The sequence below is a fragment of the Aethalodelphis obliquidens genome, unplaced genomic scaffold, assembly GCF_003676395.1.
Source record: "Aethalodelphis obliquidens isolate GAN/ISIS:26980383/991018 unplaced genomic scaffold, ASM367639v1 scaffold18, whole genome shotgun sequence".
NCBI classification, from domain to species: domain Eukaryota; kingdom Metazoa; phylum Chordata; class Mammalia; order Artiodactyla; family Delphinidae; genus Aethalodelphis; species Aethalodelphis obliquidens.
In genome coordinates this window covers 10,832,328-10,840,663 of record NW_020837962.1, presented here as the reverse complement: position 1 = coordinate 10,840,663, position 8,336 = coordinate 10,832,328, and positions in this window count along the sequence as shown.

Here is an 8,336-nt window from a genome sequence, read left to right as displayed (position 1 = left end):
TCATGGAGCTTGTATCCTAGTGAACAGTAAGAAGGGAGTGGTTAGACTTTTTTCTCCTTGCAGTTAGCATCCTGAGATAGTTTTGAGCATTGGGTGTGAGCAAAAGTTTCCCTTCTCGGCTGTAGCATTTGTTTGTTGCTGCAGGACTCTCTAGTGATGTCTTTTCCTGCCTCAGTCATATAAGCACATAGAGAGGAGTCACAAGATCAGAACAGTCTGGAATGCCGAGCCCCCCACATTGGGGAGGGGTATCTGTTCTGGAGAGTCCCCCAGACCTATAATGGACTGTAGGAATGAGAAATAAACTTTTGTTGTGTTAAGTCAATGGGATGTTGGTGCTATGTGTTTCTGCAGCATAACCTGGCCTGTCAGTAAGACCGTCTTCTGCTAGAGCTCAGGAAACTTCTTTGTCATTCCACCTGGTCTTTGGTCCTTGGAAGAGATCTAGTTTCCTCTAGATGCTCCACTGAGCTGGTGTAACACTGATGGGAACACTTAGGAGCTTATAAGACTATAGGTGATGGGAAAGACAGACTGCTTGCTTGCTTACCAGGGACAAATCCTGTAGAGGTCAGTTGTTGAAGTGGATGAGGCAACCATCTGTCTCTCTCTCTGGCCTTATTCCATTTCGTTGTCTTTGTCTGCCCTCTGTTCCACTGCTCCACAGCCCTACATGCACAGGAAGGGCTTCTGTTGATCAGTGGGCTAGGGAGAGGTTAGGGGTTCCTTTCCATTCTAAGTGAGTGCAGTAGACTTCAAGGAATGGTTTGGTAAATAGCTCTGTTGTACCTTCTTTGAATTGTGCCTTAGAAAATGGGAAGGAGATCACCAAGTTTTCCCAGATTGTTGTAAAGAGGAAGGTGGCTTCTTTTCCTGGACTGAAAGGTAACAGTTGGGAAGAAGCTTGGACAGGAAAACAGGAGCAGGGCACTCCAGCTGGGGAATGAGAAACTTCCAGTGGGAAAGTTCTAACTTAGCCACTAATCAGCACAGTGTTTTACTACTACATATGTTTTGGAATTTGGGTTGGATGTATTCAGGTTGGAAGAAGGCATTCTATACCTCATCACAGCGATGAGAGCCGATTAGTAAAACAACAAGGTAAAACTAAAACTGTGAGGCTTCGTTTAAAAAATCAGACACAACCCTAGGTTCAGCCTCAAACAGTGTTAAAGTTCTCACTAATATGACCTGCAAAATCAGATGATTTCTAGGACAAACCAGAAGGTGCTTCGTTTTTGTGTGTCCAGTTAACAGCCTTATAGTGGCTCCAAGGTTGGTTCTGAGAATTGGATCACTGACCTAGCCTCGCCCCCAAATCCTCGACCCCTTCTCTGCATGGGTCCCAGTGGACACGGTCCTGCGACCATTGTATACCCAGAGTTCTCGCCATTAAGCTGACTGTAACCTCAAGCTCATCTTGAGAATCTCAACTATCTTTTAACTGGAGGGGAAGTACAGGAGGAGAGCTTGGATAAAACAAACTGCTAGGGTTTCGATCAGCTTTTGAAACAGAACTGTTTAATTGTGCTGGAGATTTTTAGAGGAAGAATGCTAAGCAGCCTTTTCTATCCAGCTGGACAGTTGGGATAATAAAAAGCTTTGAACACCATAAAGGATTTTCCAGACATTCGTTGAACCACTCCACAGACAAGTGTTTACCGAGCATCTTGTGCATTTCCTGGCTCGTTCCCACTCGTGTAATGGATCAAGGCTGCCCATTACTTTTCTCTCAGGAGCTTTCCCTCTAGTGCTTACAGTGGATTATTTGCTGAAGGCCTCATGTTCTTTCTGTGGGTTATCTCCTGTACAGTCTCTGAAGTGCCCTGAGTAGGAAGTGCTGAAGCTTTACCCACATTCTGTTTCTAGGGTTCTTTCCAAACAAGTACAGAAGCAATTTGTTGCTGAATCTATTCCACACTTGTCACTTTTATAGTTTCTTCCTTGTGTGGGTTCAATGGAGAGCAAGGCTGGAGCACTGTTTAAAGCATCTACCGAACCCAATGTATGTGTAGGGTTTCTTTGTGTATGAATTCTCCAGTGGACAAGGGTACTGGGCTGTACTGAAGTTCTTTCCACAGTCAAGCGTCTGTAAGGCTTTCCTTCTGTATAAATCATCCATATCTGATAATGCCTGCACTTCACTCAAAGCAGTTCTCCCATCTGGCTCTTGTGAGAGGAATTATGCAAGCAAGCTCTTGTCTTTCACTCAGTTTCAGATTTAGGAAAACTATCAGAATCGCTTTTCATTTCCACCACAGTAGGATTATGAATCTTGAATTGCACAAATCTAAGCACTAATACAAAAATAAGGTTTATAGTATTTGAATACCCTGAACCTTCAAGGGAAAACTTGGTAAGAAATCTTTCTGTTGAATGTTTTTAACCAATGAATATAATATTTCCAGCATCATGATTTTCACACTAAGCATTTGTCCATGACTTGTACAAACAGAACAGTTTCAAAGCATGTGAAAAAATGAAAAAGTGGAGGATCTTTAATGTTCACAAAGAGAAGAGATATTTTAAGCTTCAGAACAATCTTTTTTAAAATGTTAGTAGCTTAAGGAACAATAGTTTCTCACACAGAGGAGTTATGGAAATGTGTTTTAATGTTTCCTTCTTCCTGTAACTTCCTGTTGAGTAAGCATTACCCAGCATCAAAGCTATTCATCATCCTTAAAGGAGGAGCTCATATTTCCAGTCTTACTCTTCTTTGAGTTAAGAGGCGCTTCTACAGTATTCTCCTCTTGGATCTCTCCACAGCTCCCACAGTTTGAAATCCGAGCTTGCACAAGGGCTCTGTCTTCCCTTGACCTTCACTCTTATACCAGTCAGTCATGTCTGCACTTAACCATTCTGAGTATTGTGTTTATTCCCTTCATAGGAAGTATCACAAGGCAGAGTTATTTGGTTTGGTTGCTTTTGTCTGTCTTAACCCATTAGAATATAAGCATCAGGAGGGCAGGGGTTTTGTCTGTCTTGTGTAGACTTCAGTGTTGGGCACAAAACTGACATAAATACAAGGATGAAAATACAGTTGATTCTTCAACAACGCGCAGGGTAGGTTAGTTGCGCCAACTCCTACACAGTTGAAAATCCATGTATAACTTTACAGTTGGCCCTCTGCATCTGCAGCTTCAACCAACCATGGATCATGTGCTGCGGTACCTATTTATTGAAAAAAGTCCACATGTAAGTGGAGCCTTGCAGTTCAAACACATGTTCTTCAAGGGTCCACTTATATCAAACAGAAAAAAACTGCCACAGCCACCTGAACATTAGCTTTGGTTACTCAGAGCACCCCCTGGCCCAGTGTTCTCCTTTCTTCAGGTATTGAGTGCTTGACAAATGTGTGATGGTCATGAGTCCTGGTCTTGTTCTTTATCAGGAGAGATGGAAGAGAAGAGCATGCAGGCCCTCTGAAGGAATGCACAGAGGATTCCTATGTTGGGGACGTTGGAATGTGTGAGGCTATCATTCTATCTGAATGAATGCTGTAGCTTGGAGCTCAGGGAACTTCACCCTGGAATAAGAAGACTGGATTCCATGTGCACCCCAAGGAAAGCACCTCCACTCAGGTTGCCTGTCCTCTCAGCACCCACCCCCACCACGTCTGCTCTCCAACACTTGCCATTAGTAAGCGCCTGAATACCCACACAGACCTAGGGGTCTTGCAGGCACTCAGCACATCTCTTCCCAAGGACTGTCTCAACACCGAGGTGTATAGAAGGACCTGGAAGGGGCCTTGGAAATCTGTTCTGTCAGTGGGTACCAAACGTAGGTAGAGAACAATGTGAGATATGCAGAGCTATTCCATGAAAAAAGTATTATGCACCCAAGTAAATCTGGGGGCAGTGGGTTAAAGTCAATGTTTTGTTATAGGAGGACTTCTCAGTGCTTATGTTTAAATGTACACTGCAGGGCTTCCCTAGTGGCACAGTGGTTAAGAATCCGCCTGCCAATGCAGGGGACACATGTTTGAGCCCTGGTCCAAGAAGATCCCACATGCCACTGAGCAACTAAGCCTGTGTGCGACAACTACTGAGCCTGCACTCTAGAGCCCTCGTACTACAACTCCTGAGCCCGCGTACCTAGAGCCCATGCTCCACAACAGGAGAAGCCACCGCAATGAGAAGCTCGTGCACCGCAAGGAAGAGTAACCCCCGCTCGACACAACTAAAGAAAGCCCAGGCGCAGCAACGAAGACCTAACGCAGCCATAAATAGATAGATAGATAGGTAAATTTATTTTAAAAAATTAAATGTACAGTGTAAACTCCGGGTCAAAGGAGAGGAGTATAAGCATGCAGTGATTGCCAGCCTTTTTTGATCGTGGTGGTGGTGGTGGTGGTGGGTGTGTGACATTCACACCTAACATCCATCTCTCAGATAGTTTTGTGGAATACCAGTTTGGGAAACGCTGACCTAGTTAATCCTTTCACCATTATGGAAACTTGAGAGAGTATCTGAATTAGTGGAACAAAATTAGATCCCACGCCACCTGACTAGCAATTAAATGCCCCTTCCTTTACACCACACAGCCTCTTGGGTAGGGGGACAGGCATCACCATTAAACATTAGGAAGGTGAAGCTTCAGATCACATGGTTAGATATTGCGGGCAGAGTAGAACTAGTACCCGTGCATTCTCTTTCTAGGAGAGAACTTGGAGACCTCTCTTGCAAGGGCCCCAGCCAAAGAATTTGTTTCTCGTAGGTCAATGCAAGCGATTGTGTTTGGCATCTTCTGTATCTAGTAGAAGATCCAAACGTTTTAGCAACAACATTCTCAATTGCTTCTAGCGTCTGCTATGCAACGAGTGTTTTACACACAAGGGTTTGGAAAATGGCACGTCACTTTTACAAAGCTGACAACCCAGTATAAGATCTTTCAACTTCAAAACTCATCTACTCCCCAGGAGGGGTGAAGGACAAGGACCATCAGTCCCACTTGAGACATCAGGTATATAAGACAAATTTCAGGAAGTGGTTGCCTTAAGATGTGTTGCAGAAGATGCAGGGAGAGAATTGAGATTTCCTGGTTCCCAGTTTAGATACCACAAGAGTTCTAGGAAGAAAGTAAATTTTTGTCGATGCATGTTGTGGAGCAGGATTTAGGAGTCAGGGCTCCTGACTGATTCCTTATTACACATTCTTCTCCTTAGGCTGTCTGAGACAGCCTGCTAGGGCTCCATTCCACCACCATCCTGACCACTCACATCAGCCCTCACTGTCTTAGAAGGAGGAAAAGGAGAGACCAGGGCACGGACATCTCAGGAGGTATCATCACTCTCAACTAAATCATGATCTCTCACCTGTCTCCACAAGTGACAGGAATCCCTTCTTAAGTGTGGTCTCTTTTTCTCAGAAAGAACCCTGTTTTCTCTTTGGCTAGTCCCTTGGAGTTAACCTGGGTGCTATGACCTCCCAAATTACTTCTTGTCCTGTACACCATCTGGGACCTGGAAGCAGTCTGTCCTCTAACCATCTGTAGGCACAAAGTGGTCTGGGATTTGCAGAAGAATAACAGGAGAAGCTGTGCCATTTTGCATTCCCATCAGTAATGCATAAGAGTTTCTGTTTTTCCATATTCTTATGAGTATTTGTAGTTCTCAGTGTTTTTGGATTTTCACCATTCTGATAGTTGTATAGTGGTGTCTCATTGCTTTAATTTACAGTTCCCTAATGACATGATATGGAGCATCTTTTCATGTTTTTTTACCATCTGTGTACATTGTTTGGTGAAGTGTCTGTTCATATCTTCTGCCCCTTTCTTAATCAAGTTGATCATTTTCTTATTGTTGAATTTTAAGAGTTCTTTGCATAAGTTATATAAAATTCCTTTATTAGATAAGTATTTTGCAAATGTTTTCTCCCAGTCTGTGGCTTGTCTTATTCTTTTGACAGTGTCTTCGCAGAGCAAAAGTTTTTAATGAAGTCCAACTTATCAATCATTTCTTTCCTGGAGCATGCCTTTAGTGTTGTATCTACTGTATCAAGTCATCACCAAACCCAAAGTCATGTAGGTTTTCTCCTATGTTTTATCTTCTGGAGTTTTATTATTTTGGTTTACATTTAGATCTAGAATCCATTTTGAATTATTTTTGTGAGGGGTGTAAAATCTGCATGTAGATTCTTCTCTTTTTTTTTTGCATGTGTATGTCCAGTTGTTCTAGGACCATTTGTTAAAAAGACTGTCTTTCCTCCATTTTATTGCCTTTGCCCTTTTGTCAACAGTCAGCTGTCCATATTTATGTTGGTCTATTTCTGGGCTCTCTATTCTGTTCCATTGATCTATTTGTCTATTCCTTCACCTACACCACAGTCTTGATTATTGTAGCTTTACAGTAAGTCAGTGTTGAGTAATGTCAGTCCTCTAATTTTTTCTTCTCCTTCAATATCATGGTGGCTATTCTGGGTCTTGTGCCTCTCCATATATATTTAAAAATCAATTTGTCAATATCCAGAAAATAACTCGCTGGGATTTTTTAAAAAATAAATTTATTTTATTTATTTATTTTTGGCTGCATTGGGTCTTCGTTGCTGTGCGCAGGCTTTCTCTAGTTGCAACGAGCAGGGGCTACTCTTCGTTGCAGTGCGCGGGCTTCTCATTGCAGTGACTTCTCTTGTTGCGGAGCATGGGCTGTAGGGCGTGCAGGCTTCAGTAGTTGTGGCTCCTGGGCTCTAGAGCGCAGGCTCAGTAGTTGTGGCATACGGGCTTAGTTGCTCCGCGGCATGTGGGGTCTTCCTAGACCAGTGCTCGAACCCGTGTTCCCTGCATTGGCAGGCGGATTCTTAACCACTGTGCCACCAGGAAAGCCCTTGCTGGGATTTTATTGGGATTCCATTGAACCTGTAGATCAAGTTGGGAAGAATTACCATCTTGACAGTATCGATTTTTATTCTTTAGCCTGTTGGTGTGATGGATTACATTAATTAATTTTGTATAAGTTCTTTTTTTTCATTTTTATTTTATTTTTTTGCGCGGTATGTGGGCCTCTCACTGTTGTGGCCTCTTCCGTTGCGCGGCACAGGCTCCGGAAGCGCAGGCTCAGTGGCCATGGCTCACGGGCCCAGCCACTCTGCGGCATGTGGGATCTTACCGGACCGGGGCACGAACCCGTGTCCCCTGCATCGGCAGGCGGACTCTCAACCACTGCGCCACCAGGGAAGCCCTAAGCTCTTAATTAATTACTTTCGGCTTCGTTGGGTCTTCGTTGCTGTGTGCAGGCTTTCTCTAGTTGCGGCTAGCAGGGGCTACTCTTTGTTGCGGTGCGCGTGCTTCTCTTGTTGTAGAGCACAGGCTGTAGGCGTGCGAGCTTTAGTAGTTGTGGCTAGCGGGCTCTAGAGTTCAGGCTCAGTAGTTGTGGCGCACGGGCTCAGTTGCTCCGCAGCATGTGGGATCTTCCCGGACCGGGGCATGAACCCGTGTCCCCTGCATTGGCAGGCGGACTCTCAACCACTGTGCCACCAGGGAAGCCTCTATTTTTGATATTTTTATTTTAAGTTTTAAAGTTCTTATGAATGACATGATTAGAGCACTAAAGGCGGAGACAAGAAGTCTAGATACATTCAGACACAAAGAAAACACCTACAAAAATTTAGGCACTTTAGTATATAAGCAATTCTACTTGCTAAAAGGGTTTGTTTGTTTTTGTTTTTTGGTTTTTTGGTCTATGTCTCAACTTTTCACAACCATCAACCCCCAAGTGGTCAGAAACTTCACCTCAAGCAGCATTATTTAACACTACATGAAAGAAACTCAGTAGTAGAGAATTTAATATTGAAAAGGGCAAAGGATTTGAATAGACGTTTCTCACAATAAGATATACAAATGGCCAGTCAGCACATAAAAAGGCACTCAACATCATTAGCCATCATGGAAATGGAAATCAAAACCACAATGAGATACTATCCACTAGCATGTGGATAATAGATAAGAACGTGTTATTAAGAATGTGGAAAAATTAGAACCCTCATACACTGCTGGTGGGAATTTAAATTGTTCAGCCACTGTAGAAAACACTTGGGCACTAACTTCAAAAGTTAAACATCGAATTACCATTTGTCCCAGCAATTCCACTGCTACATATAGACCCAAGAGAATAGAAAACTTGTGTCCACAGAAAACTTATATATGAATGTACATAGCAGCATTATTCACAATAGCCCCAAACTAGAAACAACCCAAATGTCCATCAACTAATAAATGGATAAATAAAATGTGGTATATCCATACAATGGAATGTTGTTTCGCAATAAAAGGAAAGGAAATTCTGATATATGCTACAACATAGATGAACATTGAAAACATTCTAAGTGAAAGGAGTCAGACAC